The sequence below is a fragment of the Notechis scutatus genome, chromosome 1, assembly GCF_049901735.1.
Source record: "Notechis scutatus isolate UNSWTSFEM ecotype Mainland chromosome 1, rNotScu1.2, whole genome shotgun sequence".
In the NCBI taxonomy this organism is placed as follows: Eukaryota; Metazoa; Chordata; class Lepidosauria; order Squamata; family Elapidae; genus Notechis; species Notechis scutatus.
The window spans coordinates 180227091-180239866 of record NC_142009.1 but is presented as its reverse complement, the minus strand read 5'-3'; positions in this window follow the sequence as shown (position 1 = coordinate 180239866).

Genomic DNA, 12776 nt, shown 5'->3' with positions numbered 1-12776 from the left:
AGCAAAATCACTGGCTTGATCCACAAAAACACACTGAGACATAATGGAGACCTAGAAGATGAACAGACCTTTGGAACAGCTGTCCTGCCCTACATAAGAGGTACTACAGACAAAATCAGTAAGATACTACACAGGCATCACATCAAGACTGCCTTCAAAACAGACAGAAAAATAGCAGCCATCCTAAGAAACCCCAAAGATAAAATTGACCTGGAAAACCAAGGCATATATGAAGTCTCCTGTGCATCATGCCCTGCCACATACATTGGACAGACCAATAGAAGAATAAGTACCCACCTGGATGAACACAAAAATGCAGTAAAAAAGCTGGAACACACTTCCTCCCTAGTCCAACACATGAAAGCCACAGGTCATAGCATTGACTTCAATGGCACCAAAACCCTAGCCACTATAGAAAACCCCAGCTACAGAATTATCAGAGAAGCCATAGAGATTGAAAAAAGACCTGGAAGCATGAATAGAAGAGATGACTCCACCAGACTGTCAATTATCTGGAAGCCTGCACTCACAAACAAAAAAATATCCACACCACAAGCCAGCCAAACACCTGGGCACAAACAGACCCCCCCCCGATACCTCCAGCTCAAACACACCCCAACCAGGCACCCAGATGAAACCTAGCTTCATAATAAATGATAGCCATCTGTTTACTCAGAGCCAAGCCGCACTAAAAGCCTCCAATACAGGAAACACAATGTTGCCAGCCAATCAAGACAAAAAAAAGCTACAAAACAGACAGAAGATATTAGAAACACCAATCAAGCAGAACACAGCAAACTCCAAGACCAATAAACACAGACCAAGACTCCCAACCAATCAGGATGAAGAAAAAACCATTCTGGCACAGCAGTAGGCTAGCACCAAATTTAAAACAGAAACAGCTGTAAAAGTCTGACTCACAGACGAACACAGTACAGAAGCCTGATGATGGCAGATGAGATTCTGCTGAAATGTTGCTACAACTTTAAAAGCACAACTATAATGACATGGGAAAATACCCAAACAAAGCTGAATACCATACGTATAAATACCCGAGAAAACTTAAGAATGTATATATAACTATATATTACTATATATTACTAATTTTTCTAATTGTTTTATCCATTATAGGGTGCAAATAATACATTATGAAGTACAGATATTTGTAGGAGCAGTGGTATTTATGCAATATAAACTAGAAATTGTTAACACTGTGATGTTTGAATAAGTTAAACTTTTAATGGGAAGGAGACAAATTATATCAATGTTAAATATAATTTCTAAAATGTTAAACATATGGTTGTTAAAGCTAAGTATGTCGTTGGTAGACAACTGCAAAAAGGCTTACATTATTTAGAATATAAATAGGTTTCTTTGAACTTTAAGCTTAACACTAAGTCTCCATTCTAATATTATTTATTACTGTTTATAAATTTTAAAAGAAATAGAGAAAAAAGAACTTAGAAAAATAGATATGTTTGGTTTCCAACTTCCTCCTTCTTTATACTCCAAATGATTTGCAATATTTATATGCATTTAAACCCCTTAGAGATCATATTATGTTTGGGTTTGGGTTTGGATTTGGATTTGCCTTGATGTATTGTATATATGGAAGCCATTCTTGCTTGAATTTGGTTAAACTTTCGTTGTGAATATTTTGTTGTTAGTTTTGCTTTTGCTGCTTCAGGTTTCCAATCAGATATTGCTGGTGTTGGGCAAAGCCATAAGAATGTAGTATCTCAGTAAACTTTGATGTTTCTTGTAAATATACTCTAGAATTGTACCTAGTGAAAAGAATTATAATTTCATTTTATTTCTCAAATTATCTCTATGATACTATGTATGCCTTTTCCAATATTTCTAAGGGCTTTTTACCACTACATATTTTTGGTCTTCAAAAGACTTTGAAGTACAAGTTTGAATGCATTTCCCTTTAATCATTACAGCTTGATAAAAATAGGTGTGGGAGATTCCAGAGGAACATCAAATATTTTGTTTAATCAGCAAATTATAATATTAATCCTTCCCTCTGGCAACACATTTCAAGGTTCTATTTTCATACAGTACTGAATAATGCAGGCAGCTCCCAGGAAATGCACTTAATCCTCCTTTTAATTCTTAATAAACAGTGGTATTGGAAATTTTCCATTGTTTGCGCAAACTTGTATGTCCTGATATACAGTATGTCAGAAGTGACTTCTCATTTCCTTAGGGAGGGTAAAGTATCACAAAAAAACATTTTATACACAGCAACTATGACAGAATCCATCATAGATAGGGTCAAAGTTTTGGTAGCATTTGAAGTGCTACAACAGTAATATTTTATTAAATCCAAACTGATTCATTGTAGTCTGAACTATAATGCATCACCAGAAGTCAAACATCCAACAAGGATCACATTCCCACTGTGTTTAAATGCATTGTAGCCTAGGTTTTTGCAAAGCAGTGACTCATCCCGGAGGTAGAATTTCCTTATGCTCCGTATCTGTTTTTTAGAAAGAATAAGATTCCAGTGATAATAATTTGAAATATGCTGACAAGTCGCTCAATCCTCAACCAGCAACTCTATATTGCATGGCTTGAAAACCAGTTTATAAAGCCTTACTCCAGCTGGTAATGACCTCAAGCCGTGATTAAGCTTCCTCCTTCTCATATACCACCACAAAATATGCTACTAAAGCTTGGGAAACATTTCAGAACAGACTCTAGATGGAAATGCTGAGGACACAGAAAGACAAAAAGAAACTTCTAGTGTACAAGAAGAAATAATATGTGTAGCCTGAGATTTCTTACAAATTCTGATTATAAGGAAGTGTTGGATGAATCAGGAAACAGCCAGTTCACTCCAAAGGCTTGCAGAAACTCATCCAGGGATATAAGCAAAGTTCACCTAACTAGGATCAGAAACAACTCTATGAGTGCTTATAAATCCACCCTTATAAATCCACTTTAAGTGAGAGAGGAGATGAATTTTCCAAGGCTCCAAATTCTTATTTAGTTTGAATTTAAACTAAAAGTGAAAAATGCCCAGTTCACACTTTTCTAGATCATTCAACCTGATTAATGCTACACTCTCAAATTGGTCATGTCATAATTCTCAAAAAGAATTATTCCAGAGATTAATAATATGTAAACAATAAGCAGAGTATTTCAGATTTCAGAGAATCAGCTCTTCTTCACTGATTTTGCTGCTGAAGCTGCTATTTTCTTAGCAGAAGTAGACATTCATTTTTATGTTATGAAAAATACATCTAATAGAGAATATATGTAGTTTAGGATTGAAGACAATACACGCATATATTTCCATGTACTTTATAAGTGAGCAAGGACTTTATGATTCCAGAAAGCCTACTATTTTCATAGCTGAGTTACAAGTAGGACCTCTCTTCAGTTCCTTTTCATTGAAATAACATCAACAATAACTAATAAAGTGGACTTTGAATAATAAAGTCCAGATTGCCCAAATTATTCAGAAAATGCAATTTTTTCTTCTGTCTATGCTCTATTCTCAGATAATTCTTTCTCTGGTGGTTGTTGATTTGTTGAACAAATCATTTTTTCTTGAGCCTATCAACAAAGTCCTTCCCCACTACTGAGAGGAAGTACTATGACCCCATCCTTAATACAGCAGCATCAATTTTTCCTTCTCAATGCTGGTCCTCTTGTTTCAAGTCACAATAATCACCTTACTCCCCAACACTCAGCTTAGATTTTATTTAATTGGTGGCCGCAAATGAATATTGTTAGAATAAAGAAGAAAGTACTATTTTACCAACAGTACAACTACAGAATACTTAGCTTCTTTACTAATAGGAAAAGATGGGATGAAGGCAATATCATGGGGACAGGACAGAACACTGAATTTTCCACTGCATGTTTATGCTATGATTAAATGCAAAGAGGAATGAGTCCTGAGAAACCTTTATCTCCACATTTGCTGGGACATTTCTGTGTGAGAACCAAGACTCAGATAATTGTGGAGACAATTGGCAAAACGATGCTTCACTTTATGTTTTTGTCTTTCTTTTCCTCTCATAGAATTACATCCAACACCTATATTGGATAAAACTTCATGTGAAATGTCAGTACCACTTTATAATGCCTTGGTAAGACCAGAGGTGGTATTCTGACCAATTCTGGAGAACTGGTAGTGGAATTTTTGAGTAGTTCAGAGAACCAGCAAATAGCACCTCTGACTGGACCCACCTCCATCTATTCTCTGCCTCCCAAGTCCCAGCTGATCAGCTGGGTGTTCTTTTATTGCCCTGCACAGGAGAACAGAGCTAGAAAGCAGGTTAGTAGGGTGGAGAGGGAATGGGGATTTTATAGTGTACCCTTCCCCTGGAGTGGGGTAGAAATGGGGATTTTACAATATCCTTCCCCTACCATGCTCACAAAACCATGCCCACAAAGCCACACCACGCCCACAAAGCCACACCCACATAGCCAGTAGTTTAAAAAAAATGAATATCACCACTGGGTAAGACCACACTTGGAATACAGCATCCAGTTTTGGGCACCTCAATATAAACAATGTTAAATGTTGAGATTCTAGAAAGAGTGCAGAGAAGAGTGACAAAGATGATTAGGGGACTGGAGGCTAAAACATATGAAGAACGGTTGCAGAAATTGGGTATGTCTAGTCTAGTGAAAAGAAGGACTAGGGGGAAATGATAGCAGTGTTTCAATATTTGAGGGGCTGTGAAAAAGAAGAGTGGGTCAACCCATTCTCCAAAGAACCTGATGGCAGGACAAGAAGTAATGGATGAAAACTAATCAAGAAGAGAACCAACCTAGAACTAAGAAGAAGTTTTCTGATAGTTATAATAATTAATCAATGGAATGGCTTGCCTTCAGAAGTTGTCGGTGCTCCATTACTGCAGGGTTTGTAAGAAGAAATTAGACAGCCATTATATAAATTCTCCTGCTTGATCAGGGGAATGGATTAGAAGACCTCCAAGGTCTCTTCCAACTCTGTTATTCTGTTATAGTAATTCTAAAAATAAAATAATGAGGTTCACTGACATCTCACAAGAGCTTGTGTGAAAACACTGAGATCTCTCAAGATCTTCACCCAAATCCTTTGCAAGTTTTTTTTTATTATCCAGTTGGTTGGTTGGTTGGTTGGTTGGTTGGTTGGTTGGTTGGTTGGTTGGTTGGGCTGATGCTCAACTTCCTGCAAAAGATGACATGAGAGGTTTTTCTACCATACTTCTGACATAAGCAAGATATATTAAGAAGTCTGCAATGGAAATAAAGATTGCTATGTAGCTGAACCTTCATCAAATCAATCTTAAAGACTTCATCAAATTCTTCAAATTCTGTCTTCTGTGGCTTGAAACTTGAGACGGTCCTTTATTCCTTGAACTCAACAAGAACAGCTAATGTGTGCTGTTGAAATTTACTTTGCTTTTTTCAGCAATGAATCCAATTCATTAGGATGCATTTTCTTCTTGTCTAAACTTCACAGCCCAAAAAAGAGATTATATTAATGAAAAATGAGTCTTGAACTTTATATATTGCAATCAGACTATCTGCAGATTTTCCTGCTTTCAAATATTTGAGAGTATGGAAGACACCAAAACTTGACATGCACCGATACAGATCAGATTTGAATTGCATATTCCTACGTTAACTAGTACTGTATTAATAGTACTTAACTAACATTCTTTTTTTGCCACGCAGAGATCCCTATTGGAATGCTAAGGAATTTTGCTATTTGCAATCTGCATAACACAGTCTTGTGATCTTGATTTATCCAATTGTTTTCAGATCTTGAAATATTTTTTTTCTGACTCCATGGAGTTTCACAAGCTTACAAAATAGAATAAACTGATTATTTAATAAATCATAGTGACAAAGGCATCTATCAGAAGCAAGCAAATATTTCTAAATGCACTTTTGACCTATGTTAGTCCTTTCAGGATATCTTTTTAATCTTCTGTGATTTGGATAATTGATACTATTTTACCTTGCATTTATTATATATTTTTATCTGTTTATTGAGAGGACCCTTAAAGTATTCCATGCAGAGAAGACAGCTACATTAAATAACAGTGGCAACTTGAATAAAATTACTAGTCGCCCTTTGTGTAATTTTTATATTTAGAGGGCTATTAATGCTGTATCCGATCCTGCCGCTTCCAAAAAAAAGTATAATGAAGGAACAAATCGATGGGCTCCATTATTTTGAAAACAAACTTCAAATTATTATGGCGATTATTACATGATGGAAAACAGGCCTGGATTTGTTCAGCAAAATTGCTAAGAAGAAAGCAGATAAATATCTGTAGAGTACAGATAGCAAAAGAAATGCAAGCTTAAGTCAAATGTTATTCAATTTCTAAAAGGATGCAATGATGCATCACCGCCTCCTGGTGGCTGTACATTTTGTTTACTTACAAATGTTTTAGATGTTAACAGAAAATTAAACCGTAGTTGCTGAATTACGTAGTAGTTGTGTCACCAAATAACACATTATGGCTTTATTGAACTGAGAGGTTCAACTCATGTGTCCTTCCTTTTTTCCTATAACTATAACACCTCTTAAGTGATTATTCTTCCTCCTCTATTAACTTGAGAGGTAACTTATAATTATAATTCTCAAATAACAGTTCTTTCATCTCTCCCATTACATTTTATAGTTGTTTAGACAGTATCAAGCTAACATTGTTTTTTTCCTGCTTTCTTTTAAAGTGAACAGCATACTCAAGAATAACTACACAGATTTACATGGTGTGCCAAAATTAAACTTTCAATGTTATAGTATTGCTAGTAAATCCAATTATTGTTTTATCCCTTGGAACTCTATTAGAGAAAACTTGGTCCTGGAAACATGCAGGTTACTTCAACTGATTTAAAAACTATATTTACTGGTCAGACTGATTTATGACCAGTCATAGATCTGCTCAGGGTGATCTGTGACCTAGATTCAAAGTTCCCGTGGCTGACTCTCACTTTAATGGTCATGTGATTGCCTTTTGAGTGCTTGACAATCAACCCACATTTATAGCCATTTGCAGCATGCTGCAGCCATATTGCCACAATTTGTAGCAATTTTTGCCAGAAACCTGTGTTTAATTCCGGTTTACAGCACAAAACACCTATTGTAGACAACATATTTGCTTAACAACTGCCAAGTTCATTGACCAACCATGGTGATTCATTTAATGACTGCAACAAAAATTAGGTGTGGTCACATGGTGACTTGCTTAATGACCAACATTACTGCAAAGAACCAGAATGGCCTAAAATGGAATCCATCCAAACACTATTACAGAATCTGGTATGGTTTCAGATGCACATGGGAAGTAAATTAAGTCCCCTGTAGCTTAGTTAGTAGATAAAATCCTAGAACATCTGGAGAAGTCATACAAGAAACCCAGCCTAGCCTGATGTCTACTTCATCAGTCACTTATTATGGCTTCTTTGCAAGATTGTTAGTCAGAAACCATTTCTACATTCAATATACCATTCCATTTTTGTTTAAAGGTTCTGTAAATATAGTGTAGAAAAAATGTTTCCTACATGTATTACCTACACATTAATATTTTACTCTGCCCATTATTTTAGCAGAAGAAAGCCATAATATGCTATTGAAAAAGTTTTTATTGACAATGCAAATGTTTGTTGGCTGGACTTACTTTGATATGTAGAGTTCAAATATTCCATCCTGGAATATTTATTTATATACTCATTTATAATGGATTACATATTATAAACACTCATTTATAATGGATTAGATATTTTAAATAGGATGTCACATTCATATACATGACCCTAAAATATTAGTCTGAAAAAGCAAGAGAAAAAACTCTATTCCTGTATCTGTGGGTTCTTATATCTCCATCTTTCTCTACTATATATTGTAACTCTGTATCTTGTTAGTTATACGTAAAGTTTTAAAATTCTGTGCATAATATGACTTTATGTATTACTCTGATCTGCTCATTTGATGTTACTCATACAAAAACAGACATCCTTTCCTATATATTTTCCATCAAATGTTTTTCTGACTTCATTTATTCAGTCATTCATGCAATCATTTGACTTATATGGCCACCCACCCATGTACAAATCTGGGCAGCTCACAAAAATTAAAAACAAAAATAAAATTGCATTTAAAAAGAGCAAATATATTGCACCCAGGTAATGACAGTCTAAGGCAAAATACATGATATTATCTCATCCAACATCCTGGCTGAATGCCCAGGCTGAGCCAGGTCTTCAATGTTCAATGAAAAATTGGCAGGATTGGGTCCATCCTAGCCTCAGGGAGATATACTGTTCCATAGGTCATTTGCTATGACACAGAAAATATGTTTTCTAGATCCCATTAGATGATATTTTTATCCTTCAACTATTAGTTATCATCAGATGGGATCTAGAAAACACACTTTCTGATAACTAAACTATTAGTTAAATGATGACTGGAAAATATGGGTGTTTCTTCCTTTCATTAAGGATAAGACTTCCAACTATACTCACACAGGCAGATGAGCTGGATCTTAAACACTTATCATGTGTAACTGCTAAATATTCCAGCTATCTTCACATTCCCAGAAATGTTTCCTGCAGTATTAATATATTTAAAAAACAAAAACAAAGTGTCCATCTGCAACTGAGTCCATTCTCCCACTTGAACCCACTGATTTTTCTCACACCCAGTCTGTTTCTCATCTCATTTGCCTTGATCTTTTGATGCTGGCACTCTGCTTAGCTGTCTTAGAGTTACAATGATGTCATCTTTCAGAGTTTTCCTATCTGATTCCAAGAGCAACAGCAGTAAGCAGGGGAAATGGAAGAAAGCTTAGCATTTTTGTTCCATTCTCTCAGACCAAAATAGTCTCTGATCCCTTCAAGTATTTTCTTCCAATCTAGCTTTGAATACCTCAAACAATGAAATGCTTATCCCACAGTCTGTATGATGTCAATTTCTCTCCCACCCCCTTCCAATGTCTCAAAAAAGATTTCCCTCTGCTATTTGCTGTTCCAAGCTTGCTTCCATGAGTATTTCTTTGTGCAATTTTTCCAAGCTGTTGGAGTGGGGTTATTAGTTTTAGCTGGCATGAGCCAGCCAACGAAGTGAGTACAAGGAAGAAGCATCTCAATTCTGGCCTTGAATGGCAGCTCTACTATCACAAGAGCTGATTGGCTGACCTGGCTGCTAACCAGGGCTGTTGTGGTGAGATGCAATAACAGCAGTCCCATTGGTCCATCCTGGTATAAAGGTGTTGTAGAGTTCTGGAGGAGATTTTGGTTTCTAAGATATTCATCTATTTTCTTAATTCTTCCTATTTTTTTCTTTTAATTTAATTTAAAATATTTTGTATTTTCTCTTGTCTCTTCCTCATAATTTCAAAAATATGTTGTATCAGGTAACCTGTAAAAGTTTGCTTGCATCCCAGACCATTCTCAAATCTGTACCTTTATTTACATTATGTTTTTTAAAAAAATAATTTACCTGAGTTCTCACTTAATGACTATGAATTCACTGAAATACTCATGACTGAAATGAGGTTTAAGTCCATTGTGAAAATGTGATATCTCACTTAATGTCTGTGTCACTTAGCAAAAAAGTTGTCAGTCCCAATTGTAGTCATTAAGTGAGGACTACTTGTAATAATCTAGAAAATGTCTGTGTTTCTAAATTTGACTCCTGTTACCCTTTTATTGTATTGAAATCAATAAAATAAAATCCTGGACATTGACTGTAAAATCCTGGACATTGACCATAATAACATAGATTTAAAAAATTCATTTCCTTCTATGGTTTCCAACTCATGACATTGAAGAAGATGCACTGAAACTAGTATAACAAGAAGGCTTATTGAGTACTGGAAAGGCCAAACTGACCTACAAGAAAGATCAAATGAAGAAGAGAAAGGAGGCATGGGAAGACAAAGCATTACATGGCCAGTATATTTTTTTAAAAAAGAACAACTGGATGATCATAAAATAGAGAAAGTCATACAAAATGAAAAAATTTCTCTGAGACTTGCGATTTCAAACAGACAAGCACCTGCCTCATAATACCCTAGACATAACAGTTGTCGATCAATTGTGTGATCAATTGGGCTTCCGGTTTGCAAGGCTTCGGCAGCGGCAGGGATTTGTGACACCGCACGATCCCTGCTACGCTCGCTGCCGAGGTGCCCCCGATCCATTTGGATTTGGGGGATATAGCTGCCCGTAGAGGCAGCTGAAGATAGGGGGACCCGGACAGGGGTTTGGGGGAGTCGCAGACCCCCTCCCCAGCCAGCAAAACCCCCTTTTCCCAAGCCGGAGGAGCGGCGGTCAGTAATGGCCACCACAAAGAAGCCTGCAGCTGGACAAGATTGTGCAGGAGAAAGAAAGTCGGAAGAGTCGTGAAGAAGTGAAAGTGGTTTTTGCTGACCGGGATAAAGTAAGAGAAAGTACCCTGGAACTTGAAATTTGCCAAAGATAAATTGTTTCCAGAGAGATTTACAAGCGGCGAATGGAATTTTAAAAGGAAAAGTTTGTGTTTTTTTTCACTTTCCTTCCTAACGTGACAGCGGATGGAACCATAAGAGAAATCGGAAAACCTGCATTGGAGGTAATTAAATGCTGAAGGGATAAGGATTTCTGAACATCTTAAAAAAGAAAAACCTTTTTTTGCTGTGAGTGGGAAGGGAGAGGGGGAAAAAATTGGAGCAGAATTTGAAAATAAGGAGAAGATTGCCTAGAATTTTAAAGAGTTATTAAACATTAATAAGACTTCTAAAAGATATATTTTAAACGGAACTTTGTGACTAAACACTAACCCCAGAAAGAGAAAGTGAAGAAAGGAGAAAGTATTCAAAAGAAACAGCTTATTTGGATTGTTTGGTGATCTTGGAATTTCTGAGAACTATCTTTGATTAAAAGCACTTGGGTGGTTGTTTGGAAAAACTTTTTCTTTCTACAATGGCATCACTTGTGGATGAATTGAAATTTGAATACCAAAAATATAAAAAAAGAAGAACAAGAAGGGAAGGACTCTCTTGGCACTCTTTTTCAATTTTTAGAAATGGCGGTTTGTACTTATGAAAAGCTGACTGCGCAACAGGATGATTGGGATAAAGAAGAAGCCATTTTTGATGAACAAGTGACTTTAGTTGGGGAAGGAAAGGAGAAAGAGGAAAAGGAAAAGGGGACTTTAAGACTTGGAAAAACAACCAAAAAAGAGAAGAATAAGGTGAAAAGTGGATACTATGTTAGAAAACAACAGAAAGGAGGAAAGTAGAAGAAGAAAAGGGAGGTGGAGAGACAAGGGGGTAAAGAGGGCAAGGAGAAGAATAAGCAAGGGAGAAAGGAAGGGATGAGAAGCCTCAATGGTGGGGAGCAAGATGCAAAGAAACAAAATTCTTTTAGAGATAATGGGTAAACTTTATTGAAAAAGGGATTCTGGAAAGGTACATAAGATTGTATTTTTATATTTGTATTTAGAAATAATCTTAGAAAATTGGAAACAATATGTAATTTAAAATGTGATAAAACATTTAGTGTAATTTAGTGAAATTTTTGTGAAGAAAAAGAAAGCAATGAAATAAATGAGAGAATTGGAGTAGGAGAAGGGGGAACATTTTAACGAAACAATGATTTAAAATATGTGATGTGGGGGGGAAATAACTATGGAAAGCATAAGTGTTCCCATAAAGGCATGATATTTAATTGAAAAATAATGTGTAAAGTGTTTAAGATATAAATGAATATCAATATTAATGATTAGATTGTGTTATTCTAGTGAAATTCTTTGTGAAGAAAAAGAAGGCAATGAAATAAATGAGAGATTTGAAGTAGGAGAAGGGGGAACATTTTAATGAAATAATGATTTAAAATATGTGATGTGGGGGGGAAATAACTATGGAAAACAGAAGTGTTCCCATAAAAGTATGATATTCAACTGAAAAGCAACATGTTAAGTGTTTAAGATATAAATGAATACTAATATTAATGATTAGATTTGTATTGGCATTGATAATAAAAAATATTGTATAATTTTAGAATGTACCAAACAGAATCCCAATGTAAGCTATGTATTTTATATTAAGTATTATAAATGTAGGGGAAAGAGATAAAGGCGTCATACTCCAATTAGTGTACAGGAGAAGTTTTGTTTAAAGAAGAAAGATAAATGGATAGCTGGAAACAGAACAGACAAAGAATAACAAATATTATGATTTGAATTGAGATGAGATAAATAAAATAAAACTAAGAAAGTTTAAAAGAGATGAGAAGCTATACAGAAAATTGAAAATGGTAACAAGATATGGAATGGTATACAAAATGAATATGAATTTGAATTTGTGTCTGTACGAAGAGTTGTAACCCGGGACTAAGCAACTTTCAGAAAAGATGTTTTTTATGTTTCTATGTTTTGTGTTTTTGTGTGTTTATGTTTGATTGAGTTAATAAAACCTTGGAGGAATGTTAGAAGAGGATAATTGAGAATAAAAGATAGAAGAGAATAAAACAAGTCAGAGGAAAATATAAGTATAATGAATAAAAACATATAAAACAGATAAATATAGAAAAGAAATATAATTGAATAAAAGTAGAGGGAGAAATAACGAGAAACTTGAAAGGATATGTATGGGTTTATAAGGAAATGTCTCAATGGTGTATAAAATGTTTTTTTTGTTTTGTTAAAATGTACAAATAACTTTCAGAAAAGAGGTTTTATGTTTTTATGTTTTATGTTTTGTTTGTCTTTAAAAACTAATAAAATTTGTTTTTTTAAAAAATTGTGTGATAAACAATAACAACAATAATAT